The sequence below is a fragment of the Rousettus aegyptiacus genome, unplaced genomic scaffold (assembly GCF_014176215.1).
Source record: "Rousettus aegyptiacus isolate mRouAeg1 unplaced genomic scaffold, mRouAeg1.p scaffold_m13_p_9, whole genome shotgun sequence".
In the NCBI taxonomy this organism is placed as follows: domain Eukaryota; kingdom Metazoa; phylum Chordata; class Mammalia; order Chiroptera; family Pteropodidae; genus Rousettus; species Rousettus aegyptiacus.
Window position 1 is genome coordinate 79,775,479 of NW_023416312.1, and position 21,978 is coordinate 79,797,456.

Sequence of the window (21,978 nt, forward strand, 5' to 3'; positions counted from 1 at the left end):
CAACTTTTTCTTTCTGGCTTATTTCACTTAGCATGATTATCTCAAGGTCATCCATGTTGTCACAAATTGACCTGAATATAAGAACTGAAACAATAAATTGTATACAAGAAAACATAGGAACTAAATTCATGGACCTTGGACTTAAAGAGAATTTTATGAATTTGACCTCAAAGGCAATGGAAGTAAAAGCAAAAATAAATGAATGGGACTACATCAAACTAAAAAGCTTCGACAAGGCAAAAGAAACTGTCAGCAAGGTAAAGAGACAACCATCTGAATAGGAGAAGATATTTGCAAGCAATGCCTCCAATAAAGGGCTAATATCCAAAATATACAAAGAACTCATACAACTCAATAACAACAAAGAAACAAATGATCCAATCAAAAGATGAGCAGAGGATCTCAACAGAAACTTCTTCCAAGAAGACATACAAATAGCCAATAAATATATGATAGAAAGCTCAGCATCACTAGCTGTTAAGTAAATACAAATCAAAACTACAATAAGATAGTACCTCACACCTGTAAGAATGGCTATTATCAACAAGACAGGTAATAACAAGTGTTGGAGAGGTTGTGGAGGAAAAGGGAACCTCATACACTGCTGATGGGACTGAAAATTACTACAGCTACTATGGAAAACAGTATGGAGGTTCTTCAAAAAACTAAGAATTGATCTAACATATGATCCAGCAATCTCTCCGCTGAGTATTTATCCCAAAGACTTGAAAACTCATATCTGAAAATATATTTACATAGCAGCATTATTCATGGGGGCTAGGACATGGAAGCAACCGAAGTGTCCTACAATAGATGATTGGGTAAAGCTGCTGTGGTACATATATAGAATGGATTATTACTCAGCCATAAGAAGAGATAAAATACTCTATGTCTTTTGATTGGAACATTTAATTGATTTCCATTTAAAGTGTTTATTGATAGGTACATATTTATTGCTACTTTATTATTCATGTTTATATTCTTCCCCCTCCTGTTTTCCTTCTTTAAAAAATTCCTTTAACATTTCTTGTAACACTGATTCATTGATGATAATAATAATAATAATAATAATTATTATTATTATTATTATTATTATTATTATTATTGGTCTGGAAAGCTTTTTACCTCTTCTTCAATTTTAAATGGCACTTTTGTTGGGTAGAATAATATTGGTTGAAGGGTTTGCTTTTCATCATTTTTTGACTATTTTCTGTCAATCCCTTTTGGTCTGCAAAGTTTCTGTTGAGAAATCACCTGATAGTCTTCTGAGAGCTCCATTGTAGGTAACTAACTACTCTTCTCTTATTGCTTTTCAAATTCTTTTTGTCTTTGAATTTTGGCATTTTAATTATAATGTATCATGGTGTGAACCTCTTTAGGATTATCTTGTTTGTGACTCCATTTCTTGGACTCGTATGTCTATTTTCTTTGTTAGATTAGAAAAGTTTTTAGTCATTATATCTTCAAATAGTTTTTCAATCTTCTGTTCTCTCTCTTCCCCTTCTGGTATCCCTATGATACAAATGTTCAATTGAGGTTTTTTTTTTTTTTTGGCTATCTTATTTTCCAAATCGCTGATTTGATTCTGTGTTTCATCTAATTTACTTTCGATTCCCTCTAATGTATGTTTTGTTTCAGTTATCGCATTCTTCATTTTTGACTTTTTTATTATTTCTATGGCACGTTTTATGCTTACTACCTCTTTGTTGAAGTTCTCACTAGCTCTTTACAATTCCTTGTAACCAGAGTTTTGAACTCTATCTGGTAAATTGCTTGCCACAATTGTGCTTAGTCTTCTTCTGGAGCTATATCCTGTTCTTTTACTTAAGACATGTTTGTTGTTGTTTGTTCGTTTCTTTTTTATTTTCCTCTCTCTTTGTTTTTATTTCTATGTATTAGATAGATGTACTACGTTTCCCAGTCTTGGCAGGGTGGCATTATGTAGTAGGTGTCCTGTGGAGCCCAGTGGTGGCATCTCCCTGCTCACCTGAGCTGGATGCTCCAGGAGTGCCCCTTGTGTGTTGTGTGTGTGCCCTCCTGTTGTAGTTGAGCCTTGTTTGCCATTGTCCCATAGGTATGTGAGATTGATCTTCAGGCTTACTGGCCTTGAGGATTGGTGATGATCACAGTGAATAAGCTGCTATGTGGATGCCCCAGTTGGTTCTGGTATCTGCTAAGACCACCCATTTTGTGTGCTGCTTTTGGGCCTAATTCACTGATGTCATAGTTTAAAGCAGGCCTCTGGATGTACTGGATCTGTAACTTTTTGGGAGGGGCTCCTGTACAGGCCAGGATTATCCTCTCTTAAGGACTGGCCTGGGACTACCTGGTCAGAGCTACAAAGCAACCTGCACTTGGTAGTTCCCTGTGCTAGGTGTAGAGGTTTGTGAGAGAGACTATGCTACAAACAAAGGCTTTTTGTCACCAGTACCAGGCCAGTGGCAGCTCAGCTAAAGGCTCAGGACATCTCAAGGCCTGCTACCACCTGCTGATTGTCCATAAAGCTCAGCTGATGAAAGAGCCTTGAGTGCTATGGGAGTTGGGTTTTCCAGAGTCTCAGGGAGTCATCAGTTTGGGGTGAATAGTGTTCATCGGGTTAATGTAGATTCAGATACGATGTCAGTGCTGAGCCTAGGGCCACTGCACATAAGACTCAGAGCATACCGAGGTCAGCCACCACCTTTCTGGAGAATACGGATCCGTGAAATTTTTTCAAGAAAAACTGAAGCATAGTCGAACACTGGCTGCCTGCAGGCCACTGAAACAACCTCTGATGATGGGCAGGTTGGATAGTGCAGGGTCTCAGAGATTTACGAGGGTGGAACAAGTATTATTCACCAGGTTAATGCAGATTTATATTTGACATCAATGTTGAACTTTGAGCTTCTCTGAAAAATGCTCATAGCACGCTGAGGGCAGCTGATGTCTGCCAGCATTCTCCATAGGCCCTAGAGTTGTCCAGAAAAGACTGTAGTGTGGGCCAACACTGGCTGCCTTCTAGCTAAGAAAACACTTCTGGTAATGTGTGCATTGGGTGGGGTTGTGGTGCCAGGGAGTCTCAGAGTGAGCAGAGCTCACTAAGCCAATGGACTTCCAATTCAGCCATATGGGGAGAGGCATCAACATGGGAAAGATGGGGTCTGCCCATTAGCTACATTGTAGGTTGGCTCAACATATAAATAATGGTGGCTTTCTTTTCAGCCCTTGCCCTGCAGCTGTACAACTCGTTCTCTCCTTGTATGTTTCTGGTACCTCCTGAGCAGCTGTTCCTTTGCTGAAGCCCAGGGTGAGTAGTGCCTAGGAGTGAGAGAATTTGTGTGCTAGCCCTTTAAGAAGATTCCTTGCATTCTCTGGGTGGACAAAATCTCCATTGATTTTCACAACCAGCTCCTCTTCCTGGCACTGGTGCTCCAGACTGGGGAGCCTGGTGTGGGGCTGGTACCCTTGACACTTCAGGGAGGATCTCTGCAGCTGTGATATCCTTCCCAATTCTCGACTGCCATACATGGGTGTGGGCCAGCCCATTTTGCATCCCCTCTCCTCCTATCAGTCTCCTAGTAGGTTCTTCTTTATATGATTTGTTATAGGACTTCTTTTCAGCTAGTCTTCGAAAGGCAGCTATGCTCACCACTATACCATCAAAACTGTTCAGCAAGTCTTTGCATGATTCTCCAGGTTGATTGTTCTAAATTTTAATTGTAATTTAATATGGTCATGGTAGGAGGTAAGTATAGAATCTCCTACTCCAACATCTTGACTGGAATTTTGCATAATATGTTTGAATATCCCTGGGAAGTCATGCATATGTAAATTGTCTTCATCTAAAACTATCGATGAGCCTACAGAAGGTACAAGGTGCAAAAAGTAGGCTGAATCCTTATTATTTCACCCATTCTTCTGGAATTATTTTGTAAATATACTTCTGTAATTGGCATATTTTTAAATTTGTGAATTTCTTCAAAAAATAAAGACTTAGTTGGGGAATGGTTAATCAAGGATTCAAGTTATGTGGATTCTAATTATTTTACTCATTTCTGCATTAGGATATTTATTTTTTCAGATTTATGATTCCAAACACAAATTATCATTTATTTAGTTAAGAATGAGTATTTCAGCTAGAACAGGAATATTTTGTAGTAAATCTAAATGCAGAAGACATATTTTTTCCTCCAATTTTTGTTGCAGCAGCTATGTTTCTACCCATTCACTTTATACATTTTGTACTTTACCCAACAAATTGTAATTTTAGTCCATCTATAACAACCAGAAATACTTTAAAATATATAATATTTTCAGGTTCGCTATCAGTACATATGCCATATTGTGACATTCAAAAAAGCAAATGTAATATAAGAAAAGAGTTTTTCATGGAATCACAGAATGTCCAGAAAGATGTTCTATGCTGAGTAAAATGTTGAGAGTTGAAGAATTCCATATATTAGACAAAATATTACATGAGCAGATAGTAATTACAAGCACAAACATACTTTAAAAGATCCTATGAAAGGAGGAGTTTTGGTAGGCATCATTAGATAATATTTCAAATAAATTACCAAACATAATCACTACTTCTCTAAGTGCTAATAGTTACACAGGGAATAGAACATACACCATATGAATACACAAGTGGAAGTGTATGGTAAGCAAGTATTTTTTTTTTCTGTTTTTTCATCATTACATGGAAATTAGCACAAGTAGTAATTTTACTTTGCTTTAAATAGTTAATCCCACGTAAGTGACTGTGAAAGAGGAAACTGCATATGCATGCACCATGTCTGTCTTTTCCTTCACCATATCTCCAGTACTGAGCACAGCTTCTTGTACATAGTATAAGTTAAATATCTCTTTATTAAATAAAAAGATAACTTTTTGGTTCTATGTTTCTTATTGTAGTCTGTGTCAAATACTGAGACATGTCATTTTTGGCATTTACTTGCAGTAAAAAAGATAGTGAACAAGATTATAATACCAGTAGTGGGATCTAGGGACATTGAATATCAAAATAGGCACTTGTTCTCTAATGCGAGATTCTGGTTAATAGCTTCATTTTTTAATAAAGTGTTTTGATTAAAGTTAACTAGCTGTAAACTGGAATTTGTAAAATCTAGGTTATTTTTTAGGCAAATCCTATTTATGTTACTGGGCCACAGAACTAGATCAAAGAAATAAGACATAAAATAAAAATAAAACAAAGCCTCCTGTTTTTGAACATAATAATTATGAATATCACAGTTGCTGCTAGAAACCACAAAGAGTTATAATAGCCATGTATAATCCTAATATTTAGATACTTGGCAGAAAATATCTATAGAGTACTTATTTTTTTTAGCAAGGTTGTAGACCACAAAATAATAGTTATAAGTAGGCCTACAAAATATGTTAGTATAACATTTGCACTCAAATAAGCCTGAGTCAATGATCCCCTTTGAAAATAATTTGTGAAATCCAGAAAACTTATTGACTCTGTTTCTAGAATTGGAAAGGGTAGGAAATTAAAAGGGAATTTTGCTTGACCTTCTGTTACTAAAACTCAACTTGCCTGCTGCCTTGCAACAATAATTTGATTTTGGGCTGGCAAACATCATTTAAGGAGATGAGAGCAGAGAATAGGTTAAATTTAATTGCTATGCATGCCACAAGTGTTCTGTACAAATAAGGACATAAAATTCAACATTATATAAAAGCCATCCCTAGCTCTTCAGATTAAGTAATTAATTTAAAAAGTACTTAAGGAATATAATGCTCAAAATTCATGTTATTCTCACAATGTCACATCTTAAAAGTATCATTTCACAAGGATAGATTACATTTTTTCTTTCACTTGTAATTAGTTTTGTGATTGCTCAGGGCCAATTTAATTTCCTTGATCCTCCTTAAATAACAGGAAAACAGAATGATTTCAAAGTAGATTAAAATTAGAATCCTTTTCTCTCTTGACTTAGCACAATATTTCACAAAATTGCATTTGGAATTCCCCCCAAAGATGGATTTCTTTGTGTAAATTAATAATGAGATTAAAGCTGAGAAATTAAACCAAACTTAAGTTACAGTGATTTGAACAGAGGAGGGACAAGGAAAACATTACAAGCCTCACTTTACAAATTCCTTCTTTTATCGAGTGTTTACAAAGTACCTACTACGAGCCTGATGCTGGGAATGTACTGGTGAACAAGGTAGATACATTTGCTGATCTTACAGAGTTTGCATATTTTATATAAGTAAATACTTAAATAACCATTAACATCAGGTAGTGGCAAGTGTAATGAAGGAACTAAAATAGAATGATTTGATAATGACTGGCTGTCGCTTTCTCAGGTTATGGTGGTATCTAATTTACATTTAGTGGTGGTGGGAAACTCTTTGAGATGGTGATACTTGAGCTATGTAATAATGAGGAGCTGGTGTAAGGGAAGAGCGTTCTTGACAGAGAAAACAGACAATGCGTTAGTCGTAAGGTAAGAAAATTGTGAGTTTAGTTGTTTGAAGAAAATAGATTATGGTTAGTACTTCTGGCCCAAAGAGCAGAGAATAGTCTCATATATACTGGAGAGATAAGCAGGTCCAAATCATGTAGTGCCTGCAGACCGCTATGAGCAGTTCCCTTTTATTATTTATGCAATAAGAAGCGTGATTGTTTGGGTTAGTCAAGCAAGTAACATGACCTGATTATATTTTCCCTGAGTTCTGTGTGAGAATGTGAGTAGTGTGAGTAGGAGAGGGAAGCCATACTGAATGAAAATGTGTAAGTTATTATAGAAATTCAGTAATGGGATGCAGAGCAGATTGCCCCAAAATATGCCACTTTGTCATGTTAATTATTATTATGCAATTACCTAAGAAACAGCCAATGCAAGAAGGATACTTTGCACCTCCTTTGTTTCTCCAAAAGCAAGAAATAAGTTTCCAATATGAAAAGTATCATCCTTACACCAGGAGGTAAAGAGATGTCACTCTTGCCAGAGTTAGGGAATTCAAAGTCAAGAAGGCTATGTAAACAATCTCTTCTTAGTTTCTTCACTAACTAGTACCCAAGACTAAATTTCTTTGTCTTGTCAATTCTTCACAAATTTTATAGTTTCTTTATCTAAAAGGTATAAAAGTTTCCTGCCTTGGTCATTTTTTTAAACTCTCACATATCTATGTGAGGCTCCTATACACATGTACAAAATTAAATTGTTTTTTTCCCTCCTATTACTATCTTTTGTCATTTCAATTATTAGATCATCTGAAAGAAACTAGAACTGTAGAGAAAATTCTTCCCAAACACAGGTGAAAGATGATAAAGTCTTAAACTAGAGTAACTGCAGTAAAAGTCATTAATATATAGTTCTACCTTATGCCATAACATAGAAAATGTTCTGTATCTACTCAATTGAGATTAATTATGTTTTCTTTTCACAATGAAAAGCTATAAATTCACAACAGAAATTATACTTTATGACATGTAAGCTATATTACCTATTGTTTTATTTTCATTAATTATTTTCAATAGGAGAAATAGTGTAAAATGGAAGTACTTTTACTATGAGGACTAAAGCAGGTGATTTTTTGGTTGAAAAAAAAGCATTCTTGGAGTGGTTCCATAGTGTAGCAGTTAGCATGTCTGCTTTACACACAGAAGGTCCTCAGTTCACACCCCAGTGGATTCAGGATTCATGATCTATGGCCATGCCACCCTGAACAAGCCCAATGTCTGATCTCAGAAGCTAAGCAGGGTTGGGCCTGGTTTGTACTTGGATGGGAGACCACCTAGGAAGACCAGGTGCTGTAGGCATAAATAATAATTAAGAATTAAAAATAAAATTAAATTAAAAATAATATTCTCACGTTTTTTATGATCAACCTCATTTTTGGTTGTCACAAGACAGGGGCTGGTGGAGGAGCATTGCTATAGGCATTTAGTGGATACAAGTAAGATATGTTGCTAAACAATGTACAATGCACAGGGCAGATCTCCCCACAAGAAAAACAAGTATTCAGTCAAAAATGTTAATAGTGCTGAGATTGAGAAACTTTGACTTGCCTTTATTTTGCTTGGATTTAATCCTGACTCCCCTTCAAGGACTCTGCCTCTCCCGCAGCCTTCTCTAGTGGTGGCTCCCCTCTGCCCCCAGCAACATCACTAATACTATTGAACCTGAAGAGTGAGGTAAATGTCATACTTACTCTTCATTGCTACTTTTAGACTGTTCTCTCCTCCTCATCCCTAAAATATCTCATTTTTAATCTCATCTTTGTCAACTACAGATAACTGAATCACTTGCCACTGCTCCCCTCTTCCCATGCATCATCTAGAATGGTTTAGTTCCTGCCTCACTGGCATGCTCTCTAACATTACTCCTGTTCTTGGCAATTTCAGTACAGGTGAAGTGTAACAGAGTCTGCCACCCAAACATATGTGTCTTTGGAATACTTATTACTTTAAGCTGGTTAATTTTAAGGAACAACAGACCTGGAAGAAACTCTGAAAACTATGGGCCCAGGATATGACTACTTCCTATGTTATTCTTTATAAAAGGACATTTACATTTGTGAGGTAAATCTCCATCTGTAAGGTGTTTCCCTCATGGTACCTGGCCTGGTTTCAATTACCAAGGGAGAAAGCAAGGACTTAAATATGAATAACAGCCTTACCCTTGTGCACTGTACTTTTTCTGGTAACCTCCCATAACTGATACTTCACCCCCAACATCTTTTGTCTTTAGCTGAAGGAGATATTTTGAGGAGTTATTCACTTTTCCTGGATTTTCCCATATATACAGGAGGTTTACATGTTATTAAACTTTAATTTGTTTTTCTCCTGCTTATCTGTCTTTTGTTAATTTGTTTAGTCCAGCCAGAATAACTTGAAGGGTAGAGGATAGCTTTTCTTCCTCACACAAGCATGAATTAATTTAATGCATTTCATTTTATTGTGCTTCACAGATATTGCATTTTCATTAACATTAAGGAAAGACCCCCCACACTAGCAAAAATATTACAACTTGTTGAAGGCTCATATAATGGTTAACATTTTTTAGTAATAAAATACTTTTTAATTGAAGAATATACATCATTTTTTAGACATAATACTATTATAAACTTAATATACACTAAATATTATAGTGTAAACATAATTTTATATGTACTTGGAAATCAAACAAATTAGTGTAACTTGCTTTACTGGGATATTTGCTTTATAGTGGTGGTCTGGAACTGACCCCACAATATCTCTGAGGTGTGACTATATATGTGTATAGGACCTTTCCAATACCATAGCCTCTAAATTCCTTAAGCTCATGTCCTTTAATAATCTTGATGTTGACTTTACTTCACCTACTCACTCTCATGGTCATATCCTAGACTCTATCATTATCAGGAATTACTACCACTTTCTAATCTCAATTCCGTGTAAACCATTCTCACCACTTTTTCCTAACTTTCTATCTCTTATACTCTATCTGCAATGATCCTTTGTTCTCATCTGGGCCAGAAATTTATAACTGTGTGTCTATTAGTTTCTCATGAAACCAAGTTTTCTTTTATCCAGCTTAAATTATATGATCAGTCATTATAATCTATGGGTTCTGACACCCAATTCCAATGTGTGTTTAGGGGTTCCCCACACCGATAAGCAATTCTCTGTACACCAGCTGAGTATTCTCCAATCGAACCCAATTTTGATACTATCTACCTGGATAAAGCATGGTATTCTTTAGGTTCAGTCATACAAGACTGCCCCCTACCCCACTTCAAACACCAGTCACAAGTCCAAGTGCTTCTGTGCTTCTGTGCTTCTGACTGACTGGTGTCAATGTAAGAAATGTCCAAAGCTGTAGAAAATTTTAATGAATTTATTTGAGCCAAACTGATATTAATTACTGGAAAGTAAAATCTCAATGGATTAAAAAAATGCTCCAGAGAATGAGAATTTTGAAGCTTATTTTACACATTATAATCAAAGGAGGAGATATAAGGAGGGTTACATAAATTCATTGCTGGTATATTAAGAGGGTGGGAGAAAGCAAAGGGAGGAAACCTCTGGGACTGGATGAAAAGTAAAACAGAGGGACACACACTTCTTTTACATTGGTGGGAACAGGAGAAATAATAATTAACATTTACAGCACATAGAGATGGTATGTGGAGGGGAGAAGATAACCATGAGTGATTCCATGGTCTTGTGCTCTGGTGTGGAGGGCAGTGTATTGAGGGGTCTGGGAAAAAAAAAGATTACTTTGACATTTCAAGGGTATGTCATTTTGGATGCAAAAAGATAGACAGGCTTACTGGAGGTAAAGCTTGACCTTTGTCAGGAAAGCTACAGGCTCAGGATATGACTACAGGCTATGAACTGGTTTTAGTTAGAAATTTAAAAACAACAAAAACAACAAAAAACGTTATTTTATTATTAGTTCAAACTATACAGTACACTGGTTAGACATTTATATATTTGTAGAACGATCCCATTCATTGTTCTTCCTCTCTTCTGCCTCTCCACCTAGCCATTACATTAATGCTAATGGCATTCCCTGTGCTCTGTTCCTCCATCCCTATAATCATTTATCAATTATTAATTTGTACATCTTTAACCCTTCTCCCCTTTCTCTCAGACCCCTAATCTGCCTCACCATTGGTCATCACCGGATTGTCCTCTATATTCATGAGTCCGTTTTTGATTAGTTTTGTTTGTTTGTTTTTTAGATTCCGTATATAAGTAAAATCACATGGTATTCATCTTTCTCTGACTTATTTCAATCAGCATAATAACCTCTAGGTCCATCTATGTCATTGCAAATGATAGAATTTATTTTTTAATGGCTGAGTAATATTCTGTTTTATATAGGAACCATAACTTCTTTATCCAATAGTATGTTGATTGGCGAGGTTACGTCCATATCTTCGCTTTTGTAAATTGTGCTTCCATGAGCATAGGGCTGCATAGATCTTTACAAATTATTGTTTTGGTTTTCTTTAGCTAAATACTCAGAAGTACAATTGCTGAGTCAAAAGATATATTTATCTTTAATTTCTTGAGAAACCTTCACGCTGTTTTCTGTAGTGGCTTACCAATTTCAATCCAAACAAATTCCCTTTTCTCTACATCCTCTCCAATACTTCTTGTTCTTTGATTTATCAATGATAGCTATTCTGACAGGTGTGAGGTGATATCTCATTGTTCTTTAAATTTGCATTTCACTGATGATTAGTGACCTTAAGCATCTTTTCATATGACTATTGATCATCTGTATTTCCTCTTTGGAGAAATCTCTGTTCATGTCTTCTGCCCGTTTTTTTTTTTTTTAATTAGATTGTTTTTTGTTTTTGTTGTTGAATTCTGAGTTCTTTATATATTTTGATATTAACCTCTTACCAGATGTATCATAAGCAAATATCGTCTCCCATTCAGTTGGTCATATTTTCATTTTGTAGACGATTTCATTTGCTAAGCAAAAACTTTTTAGTTTAATATAGTCCCATTTATTTTTTACTTTGTTTCCCTTGCCCAAGGAGATATGTACAAAAAAAATTTGTTGTTAGCAGTATCAGAGAATTTATTACCTGTTTCCTTCTAGAAGTTTTATGGTTTCAGTATTACATTTAAGTCTTTCATCCATATTGAGTCTTTTCTTGTTTATGGTGTAAGAAAGTGGTCCAGTTTTCTTTTTTTGCATGTATCTTTCCAGTTTTTCCAGCACCATTTATTAAAGAGACTGTCTTTTCCCCATTGTATATTCGGGCCTACTTTGTCATACATTATAGGCATGAGTTTGTTTCTGGGCTCTCTATTCTGTTCCAATGATAAATGTATCTGTTTTATGGTAGTACCATGCTATTTGATTACTGTAGCTATTGTAACTCTTGTAGTATAGTTAAATATCAGGTCGTGCAAAACCACCAACTTTGTTCTTCTGTCTCAAGATTGTCATGGCTATTCAGGGTCTTTAATAGCTCCATATCAATTTTAGGATTATTTGTTCTAGCTCTCTTAAAAATACCATTGGTATTTTGATAGGGATTGCATTGAATCTATAGATTGTTTTGGGTAGTATGGTTGTTTTATTTTATTATTTTATATATATATATATATATATTTTTTAAATTTTTAATTAAGTTTATTGGGATAACATTGCTTAATACAATTATGTAATTTTCAGGTGAACATAATAATTCGATATCTGTATATTCTATTGTGTGTTTACCACCCAAATTCCAGTTTCCCTTGGCTCCCATATATTTGATCCCCTTTACCCACTTCACCCTCCCCCATCCCTCTATATTTGACCACCTTTACCCTGTCTACCTCCCCCTCCTCCCCAATACACTAGTAAACACTAGTCTATAGTTCTCTGGTAACCAGTAGTATATATTCCATGAGTATCTATTTGTTTGTCCTGTTCATTTGTTGCTTTTAGGTTTATATCCCACATATAAATAATATCATGTGATTTTCAACAACTTCTGTCTGGCTTATTTCACTTAGCATGATTATCTCAAGAACCATCCATGTTGTCACAAATGGTGGTAGTTCATCTCTTCTAATATTCCACTGTGTATATGTATGATAGCTGCTTTAACTAATCATCTCTTGTAGGACACATTGGTTGCTTCCATGTCCTGGGCATTGTGAATAATGCTGCTATAATCATCAGGATGGAAATATCTTTCAGGATATGGGTTTTCGAGACTTTGAGGTAAATACCCAGTAGAGGGATTGCTGGATCATATGGTAGATCAATTCTTAGTTTTTTGAGGAACCTCCTTACTGTTTTCCATAGTGGCTGTACCAATTTACAGTCCCACCAGCAGTGTATAAGGGTTCCTTTTACTCCATGTCCTCTCTTACACTTGTTTTTTTTTTTGTCCTGTTGATTATACCTATTCTGACCGATGCGAGATGGTATCTTATTGTAGTTTTGATTTACATCTCCATAATAGCTAGTGATGTTGAGCACCTTTTCACATATTTGCTAGCTATTTGTATGTCTTCTTGGGAGAAGTGTGTTTTCAGGTCCTCTACCTATTTTCGATTGAATCATTTGTTTCTTTGTTGTTATTGATTTTTATGAGTTCTTTGTATATTTTGGATATGTGGCCCTTATCGGAGGTGTTGCTTGCAAAAATATATATCATTTAGATGGTTCTCTCCTTACCTTGTTGATGATTTCTTTCGCTGACAGAAATTTTTTAGTTTGATGTAGTCCCATTCATTTATTTTTGCATTAAATCTGTATAATGCTATAGGTAATATGGTAATTTTAACTATGTTGATTCATCTAATCCAAGAACATGGAATATCTTTTCATTTCTTTATATCTTCTTTGATTTTTAAATAGGGTTTTATAGTTTAAATTATATAGGTCCTTCAGTTATTTTGCTAAATTTATTCCTAGGTATTCTTTTTGTTGCAATTGCAAAAGGAATTATTTTTTCTACTTCTTTTTCTGATGCTTCCTTATTAGAGTATAGGAATGTTATAGATTTTTGAACATTGAACTTATATCCAGAGACTTTACTGTATTTCTTCATTGTTTCTAGTAGTGTTCTTTTGGAGTCTTTAGGGTTTTCTATATAGAGAATCAAATCATCCCCAAATAATGACAGTTTGATTTATTCATTTTCTATTTGGATGTATTTTATATCTTTCTCTTGTCTGACTATACTCGCTAGGACCTCCAATGTTATATCAAATAATAGTGGTGATAGTGGACAGCCTTGCCTTTTTCCTGTGAAATGTTAGCTAAGGTTTTGTCATTTATGGCCTATATTACATTAAGATACTTTCCTTCTATACCAATTTTGTTAAGTGTTTTGATCATAAATGGATTCTGTATCTTGTCAAATGCTTTTTCCACATCTATTGATATGGTCATATGATTCTTATTTTTAAATTTGTTTATGTGGTGTATCACATTAATTGATTTGTGTATGATGAACCATCTCTGTGCCTCTGGGATGAAGCCCACTTGATCATGGTGTATAATAGTTTTAGTGTGTTGCTGTATTCGGTTTGCTAGTATTTTATTTAGGATTTTTGCGTCTGCGTTTATGAGAGATATTGGTCTAGTTTTCTTTTTGTGTGTTATCTTTATCAGGTCTTGGTATCAGAGTAATATTGGTATCATAAAATGTTTTGGGAAGTATTGCCTCCTCTTTAATTTTCTGGAAGATTTTAAGGAGAATAAGCATTAAATCTTCTTTGAATGTTTGGTAGAATTCACTGGTGAAGCCATCTGGTCCTGGACTTTGACTTTTTGGTAGGTTTTGATGATTGTTTCAATTTCTGGACTGCTGATCTGTCTATTTAGATATTCCAGTTCTTCTTGATTCAGTCTAGGAATATTATATTTTTTGAAGTACTGGTCCATTTCTTCTAGGTTATTATATTTGATGTTACATACTTTTTCATAGTATTCTTGTATGATCCTTTGTATTTCTGTGATGTCAGTTGTAATTTCCCCTCTTTCATCCCTGATTTGATTCATTTGTCTCCTTTTTCTTTTTTCTTTAGTGAGTCTAGCCAGTGTTTTGTCAATTTTATTAACCTTCTCAAAGAACCAGCTCTTTGTTGTATTTATTTTTTCTTTTCAATTTCATTTATTCTGCTCGAATTTTGATTATTTCTTTTTTTTTTCTACTGACATTAGGCTTCATTTTTTCTTCCTTTTCTAATTTTTTTAAGATGAAGAGGTTTTTTTTTTTTTTTTTTAATTAAAGCTCATTCTTGTTTTCGGAGATAGGCCTGTAATGATATCAGCTTTCCTCTATGACCTCTTTTGCCATGTCCCAAAAGTTTGGTATGCTGTACTATCACTATCATTTGTTCCTATATATCTCTTGATCTCTTTTTATTTCTAATCTGACTCAGTTATTCTTTAGTAGCTTGTTGTTTAATCTCCATGTATTTGTGGTCCTTCCTGATTTCTTTTTGAAGTTAATCTCTAGCTTCAAAGCATTATGATCAGAAAATCTGGTATGATTTCAACTCTGTTATATTTGTTGAAGCTATATCTGTGTCCTAGTATGTGGTCAATTTTTGAGAATGTTTCATGTGCACTAGAGGAGATTGTATAAGCAGCTGTTTTGGAATGGAAGACTGTAAATGTCAATTATGTTCAGTTGGTCTAATGTGTCATTTATGGCTGTTATTTCCTTATTTTTTTTCTGTTTGGATGATCTGTCCCTATGCGACAGTGGGGCATTTAGGTCCCCTATTACAATAGTGTTTTGGTCTGTTTCTCCCTTTAGTTCTGTTAGTAATTGCTTTACATATTTCTGGGCTCCCAAATTGGGATCATAGGTATTAATAATTATTATATGTTCTTGGTGCATGATTCCCGTTATTATTATGAACTGTCCCTCAGTATCTTTCTTTACGTTTTTATTTTGAAGTCTATTTTGTCTGATATTGGTGTCGTTACTTCCACTTTTCTCTGAATGCCGTTTGCTTGAAATATCATTTTCCATCCTTTCACTTTGAGTCTATATTTGTCTTTGGAACTGAGATCTGCCTCCTGGAGACAGCATATGTCTGGGTTTTATTTTTTTGATCTACTCTGCCACTCTGTGCCTTTTTATTGGCGGGTTCAATCCATTGACATTTAGGGTGATTATTGAAATATAAGGTCTTCTTATAGCCATTTTATATTTTGCTTTCTTTTACCTCAGTATTTCCATTTCTTCCTTGTCCTTGTGCTTATGTTTTCTTTATTTTGGTTGGCTTTTTGGGGGGCTTTTCTTCTAATCCCTGTTTTATGTTATATACAGTGGTTCTGAATCTTTGGCTTGTGGTTACAATTATAAATATTTAAAGATATACATACACACAAATACATACATACACACAGTCATCCATTTTCTTCTGCGTGTACCTTATCTACATTCCCCTTTTTTGAATTTGGATCTTTGAATCCTCCCTTTTTCAGTCATTGATATTTCTATTTCTTCCTATGTATGCTGAATGTTCATTACTATCTTGCTATAGCAATTCTCTTATTATTTAATCTTATAATGCCTTTTCTTAGTGAAGGCTTCACTCCTCGGCTTCTATTTGCATGATTATCACTTTTATTTTTAATAATGAATTTTTTTTGTCATTTTGTTTCAGGTGAACTGACCCCTTTCAGTATTTTCATGTAGTTCAGGCCTCGTAGTGGAGAATTCTCTCAATTTTTATGTCTGGAAAAGTCTTAATTTCTCCTTTATATTTAAAGTACAGCTTACCTGGATACATTATTCTAAGCTTGTAACTATTTGATTCCATTCCTTTCTGGCGTGTAAGTTTTGTACTGAGAAGTCCGAGGATAATCTAATGGATCTACATTTATGTTACTCTTTTTCTCCCTGGCTGTCTTGAGAATTCTGCTTTCGTCATTGATTTTGGATAATTTTACTATTTTAATACATTGTGTCTTGAAGAAGGTCTTTTTGGGTTGAAATAATTGAGTGTTCTGTTGACTTCTTGAATTCCACGCTTCAGTTCATTCTTCAGCTTTGGGAAATTCTCGTCAACTATTTGTCTGAAAATGCTTTCTAATCTCTGTTCCTGTTCCTCACCTTCGATAATGCACATTATTGTTATGTTTCCTCTCCTGATGATATCAGCTAATTCTTGAATGTCTCTTTTATTATTTTTCATTCTTCAGTTTCTCTCTTCTTCTGATTTATTTCTAGATTTCTGTTTTCGATATCACTGATCCTTTCCTCCACTTAGTCGATTCTATTTTCCAAGCTTGCTATTTCATTTCTCAACTATTACAGTGTGTGTGTGTGTGAGTGTGTGTGTGTGTGTGTGTTTACCTCCAGAAAAATCTATTCTATTTTTTTTGCGGGTTTCAATCTCCTTGCTCTGCTCGTCTAGTTTTTTTTTTTTTCTAATTTCTGAAATTATTGATATGATTCATTTCGGAACTCACTGAGTTTTTTTTTTCAGAAGTACTATCCTGAATTCTCCTTCATATTTGTATGTCTGTAAGCTTATTTTCTAGAGATTTTTCTTTTTCTTTTTCTTTCTGAAATGCCTTGTCACCTTGGTTGTTCATGTCATTTAATGGACTATTTCTTCATCTGGGCATTAATGGAAGAGTATTCTGCTGTTTTTACAGAAAGATTTATTATATAAATGTCTCTCTCTATCCTGTTGCAAAGAAGGTGCTTTTCTATTGGTTTCCATCGGTGGCGTCTAAGCCTCTTGGATCCCTGCTTTATATAAGGTCTTAATTTTGTTGTAGATATTTAATCACACTCACTACCCTCAGTTTCTATCTCTGTCAGTGTCAGCGACAGTCTCAGCAGTGTTTGCTCAGATTCCCCTGGGACCGCGTGGTAATGGATCTTGGAGAGTATGGGGGAAGGGGCCAAATAGGTTAGGAGTTGGGGGCTGTGGCTCAGCCTTGGTTTTGCAACTGTGGCTGGCAAAAATCAGCTGTTGTTCTCCTGTGGTCACATCCTGCTTCTCTGCTTTCTGCCCTGATGACTGGATCCTGCAGCTAGCTGCCCAAGGGAGTCAGTCCAGAGCTATCCCAGGAAAGAACATTCAGGGAACTTGCTGTAAGAACTCGCCACTCATTCTCCCCTCTCCCTCCTCCTTCATGGAGCTGTTTGCTGCCAGAGACAGTTTCTTTATTAGTCCTAGTCCACGGCCCAACACCCGAGGTATGAGATGTGGTAGCTCTTATGCACGGATCCCATGCTTAGACATGCTGGTGTGCAGTTTGGGTGTTTTTTTTTTATTTTGAGTTTAAATGTTCAGCTTATTGTTTCAAATGGAAAGTTCTGGGGACATTTCTCACTCTGCCATGTTTCCTAAGATCCCCAACACAGAACTCGATTCCTACTCTTCCCCTTCCTAAAGACTGTCCTCTCCACAATCAGAATTTGCCAGAGTATTGCCATTTTAATGATGTTGACTCTTCCTAACCATGAGCATAGTATATGCTTCCATCTAATTGTATCTTCTTCAATTTATTTAATGACTTAAAATTTTCTGAGAACATGTTTTTTAACTTCCTTGGTTAATTTGATTCCTAGATATTCTATTGCTTTCAATGCAATCATAAATGGGATTGTTTTCTTAATTTCTCTTTCTGAAAATTTATCATTGGTGTATAAAAATATCACACATTTCTGAATGATAATTTGGCATCGTGCTACTTTACTGAATTCATTGATCAGTTCCAGCAGATTTTTGGTGGAATCTTTAGGGTTCTCTATAGTATCGTGTCATTGGCAAATAACGAGAATTGTACTTCCTCCTTTCCAGTTGTATTCCTTTTATTTCTTTTCCCTGTCTTATTTCTGTGGTGAAAGTGGGCATCCTTGACTTGTTTCTGATCTTAAAGAAAACACTTTTAGCCTTTCCCCATTGAGTGTGATGTTAGCTGTAGATTTGTCATAATGGTCTTTATTATGTTGAGGTATGTTCCTTCTATTCTCACTTTGCTGAGAGTTTTAATCATATATGGATGCTGAATTTTGTCAAACATTTTTTCTGCTCTATTTATATGATCATATGGTTTTCATCTTTTGATTTGTTAATGTGGTGAATCATATTATTTGATTTGCAAATACTGTACCAACCTTGCATTCCAGGAATAAATCCAACTTGATTGTGATGTATGGTATTTTTCAAGTATTGCTGAAATCACTTTGCTAATTATTATATGTATGTATGTATGCATGTATGTATATGCATATATACATATATGTGTATATATACACATATACATATATATGTATATGTGTGTGTGTGTATATTTTTTTTCTAGGGGAGACAACCCTTGGTTGATTTCACAGATTGCAAGGATCTTGTTAGCTTACAATCCCTTACTTTTTAATTTTTTAATATTTTTTTATGACTACAGCACCTGGTCTTCCTAAGTGGTTTCCCATCCAAGGACTAAACAGGCCCAAACCTGCTTAGCTTCCGAGATCAGATGAGATTGGGCTGTTTCAGAGTAGCATGGCTGTAGACCAGTTTGCTAATATTTTGTTGAGGATTTTTGCATCAATGTTCATAAGAGATAGTGGCCTATAGCTTTCTTTTTTTGAAAAGTCTTTGTCTGGTGTTGGAATCAAGGTAATGGTGGCCTCATAAAAGGTGTGAATTTTTTGGACTAGTTTGAGAAGAAATGTGTTAATTCTTCTTTGAATGTTTGGTAAAATTCACCTATGAAGCCATCCGATTCAAAAGTTTAGTTTTTTGGGGAGATTTTTTATTACTGATTCAATTTCATTCATGATAATTGGTTCAGATTTTCCGTTTCTTTTTAACTCAGTCTTAGGAGATTGTATGTTTCTGGGAATGTGCTCATTTCTTTCAGATTGTCCAGTTCGTTGGCATATAATTGCTCGCAGTATTTCTTTTACAATCCTTTGTATTTCTGTAAAGTCTAAGTTATTTCTTTTATTTTTTTTCTATTTTATTTATTTGACTTGTGTTTGTTTTCCTTGATGAATCTGGCTAAGGGCTGGTCAATTTTGTTTACCCTTTCAAAGAACCAGCTCTTGGTTTCATTAATCATTCATATTGTTCTTCTAGACTCTATTTCATTTATTTCCGTTTTGTTCTTTAGTATTTTTTTTCTTCTATTCACTTTGGGCTTTGCTTGCTCTTCTTTTTCTAGTTGTTTAAGTGTATGTTTAGATTTTTTGTTTGAGCTTTCCCTTGTTTCTTGAGGTAGGCCTGCATCGCTATGAATTTCTCTCTTAGATTTGCTTTCACTGTGTCCCATAGATTTTGAGTCATTGTGTTTTCATTTTCATTTGTCTCTAAGTATCTTTTGAATTCTTCCTTGATCTCATTGATAACCTATTCATTGTTTAGAGTATGTTTGTGTATTTTCCAATTTTTTATTTTAGTTGATTTCTGATTTCATAGTAATGTGATCAGAGAAGATGGTGTTGTGATTTCAATCTTCTTAAATTTATTGAGACTCATTTTGTTTCCTAACATTTGGTCTATCCTAGAAAATGTACCATGTGCACTTGAGAAGAATGTATATTTTTCTGCTATGGGGTAAAATGCTCTGAAAATATCTATTAAATCTATCTGGTCTAGTGTGTCTTTTTGTCCCATTGTTTCCTTGTTGATTTTTTGTCTGGAAGATCTGTCCATTGGTGTCAATGGGGTGTTAAAGTCTCCTATTATGAGTGTGTTGATCTCTCCTTTTATGTCATTCAATAATTGCTTTATGTATCTAGGTGCTTCTATATTGGGTGCATATATGTTTAGTAGGGTTATGTTCTTTGATTTCTCGATCCCTTTATCTTTATGTAATGCTCTTTTTCGACTCTTATTATAGCTTTTATTTTAAAGTCTGCTTTATCTGATATAAGTATCTCTACTCTGTTTTATATTTTTTCATTTCCATTTGCGTGAAATATCTTTTTCCATCCCTTTACTTTCAGTCTGTGAGTGTCTTTTGATCTGAAGTGAGTCTCTCATAGATAGTATATGCATGGATTTTGATTTTTTTTTACAGAAGTCTCCTTAACGTTGCTTGTAATGCTGGTTTTTGATGATGAATTTCTTAAGCTTTTCCCTGCTAGGAAAGCTCTTTATCTCACCTTCCATTTTAATTTAAAGCTTTCCTAGGTTGAGTATTTATGGTTGTAGATTCTTGTTTTCTGTAATTTTGAATATTTCTTTCCAGTCCCTTCTGGCCTGCAATGTTTCCATTGAAATATTTGCAGTCATTCTTATGGGAGTAACCTTGTAAATAACTAGCTACCTGTTTCTTGCTGCTTTTAAGTTTCTCTCTTTGTCTTTGACCTTTGTCATTTTAATTATAATGTGTCTTGATGTTGACCTGTTTGAATTCCTCTTCTTTTGGGCTCTTTGTGCTTCCTGGACTTGTGTGTCTAATTCTCTTGTCAGGGTAGGGAAGTTTTCTGTCATTACTTCTTCAAATAGATTCTAGATCTTTTATTCTCTCTTCTTCTTCTTGTACTCCTACGATGTGGATTTTGTTACATTTCATGTTTTCTCAGAGGTTTTTTAAACTATCCTCATTTTTTTAATTCTTTTTGTTGTTGTTGTTCTGATTGGCTGTATTCTGCTACCTTATCTTCCAGTCCACTGAATCGATCTTCTGCTTCATCCGCTCTACATTTGAATCTTTAAATGCATTCTTCATTATATTTATTGTATTCTTCATCCCTGTCTGTTTTCTTTTTTTATCATCTCTATGTCTTTTTTTTATGCTTACTATCTCTCCATTGAGGTTCTCATTGAGCTCATTCTTTCTCCCTTTATGTTCATTGGGCATTTATTATTTTGAACTCTATCTTTGGTACATTGCTTGCCTCCATTTCACTTAGCTTATTTTCTGGAGCTTTCTTCTGTTGTTTCATTTGTGACATGTTTCTTTGTTTTCTTTTGTTCCTATGTGTTAGGAATATTTGTTTCATCTCTCAGCCTTTGCCAGATGGCCTAATGTAGTAGGTGTCTTGTGTGGCCCAGTTGCACACTCTCCTTTATCTCTTGTGTCCTGGCTCTGGATATGATCTTTGTGTGGTTTGTGCGTGATCTTCTGTTATTTGTGTTTGTACATCAGTGGATAAGATTCAGGTTTAGGCCGACTAACCATGGGAATTGGCTGCACCCACAGGGTAAAACATGCTGTGTTGGGGCTGACCTTACTGAGTGAGAGTCACTCTAGCAAATGTGTACTTGTTGAAAGTACTCTTTGTGTGTATCACTTATGGGACCAGTCAGGAGTTGCTGTGTTGTAGTCTAGTGCCAGCCTCTGGGTGCATTGGTTTTGGGGCTCTTTGGGAGTGGTTCCCAAGTAGGCCAAGTTGAGCTGCTGTGTTTGATTCCTCAGGGCTACCTGATGGGGCCTACAAGGTCATCCCCAGATGGTTGTTGCCTGTGTTGTGTCGATAGATAAACGGAAAAGATAATGCTGTAGGCAGCAGTCTGATTATCTCCTGCCTCTGACCGAAGGTAGTTTAGCAGAAGGACCAGTGCTCCTCAAGGCCTGACACTGCCTGTCA

The 21,978-nt window shown here is 35.2% G+C and overlaps 2 pseudogenes; one reads left to right on the forward strand and one right to left on the reverse strand.

Annotated features, from left to right (window-relative positions):
• The first annotated feature begins 7,658 nt into the window (after positions 1–7,658).
• LOC118607966 lies at positions 7,659–7,774 on the forward strand (annotated as a pseudogene).
• An 11,059-nt stretch (positions 7,775–18,833) lies between these two features.
• LOC118608511 lies at positions 18,834–18,952 on the reverse strand (annotated as a pseudogene).
• Positions 18,953–21,978: the final 3,026 nt, after the last annotated feature.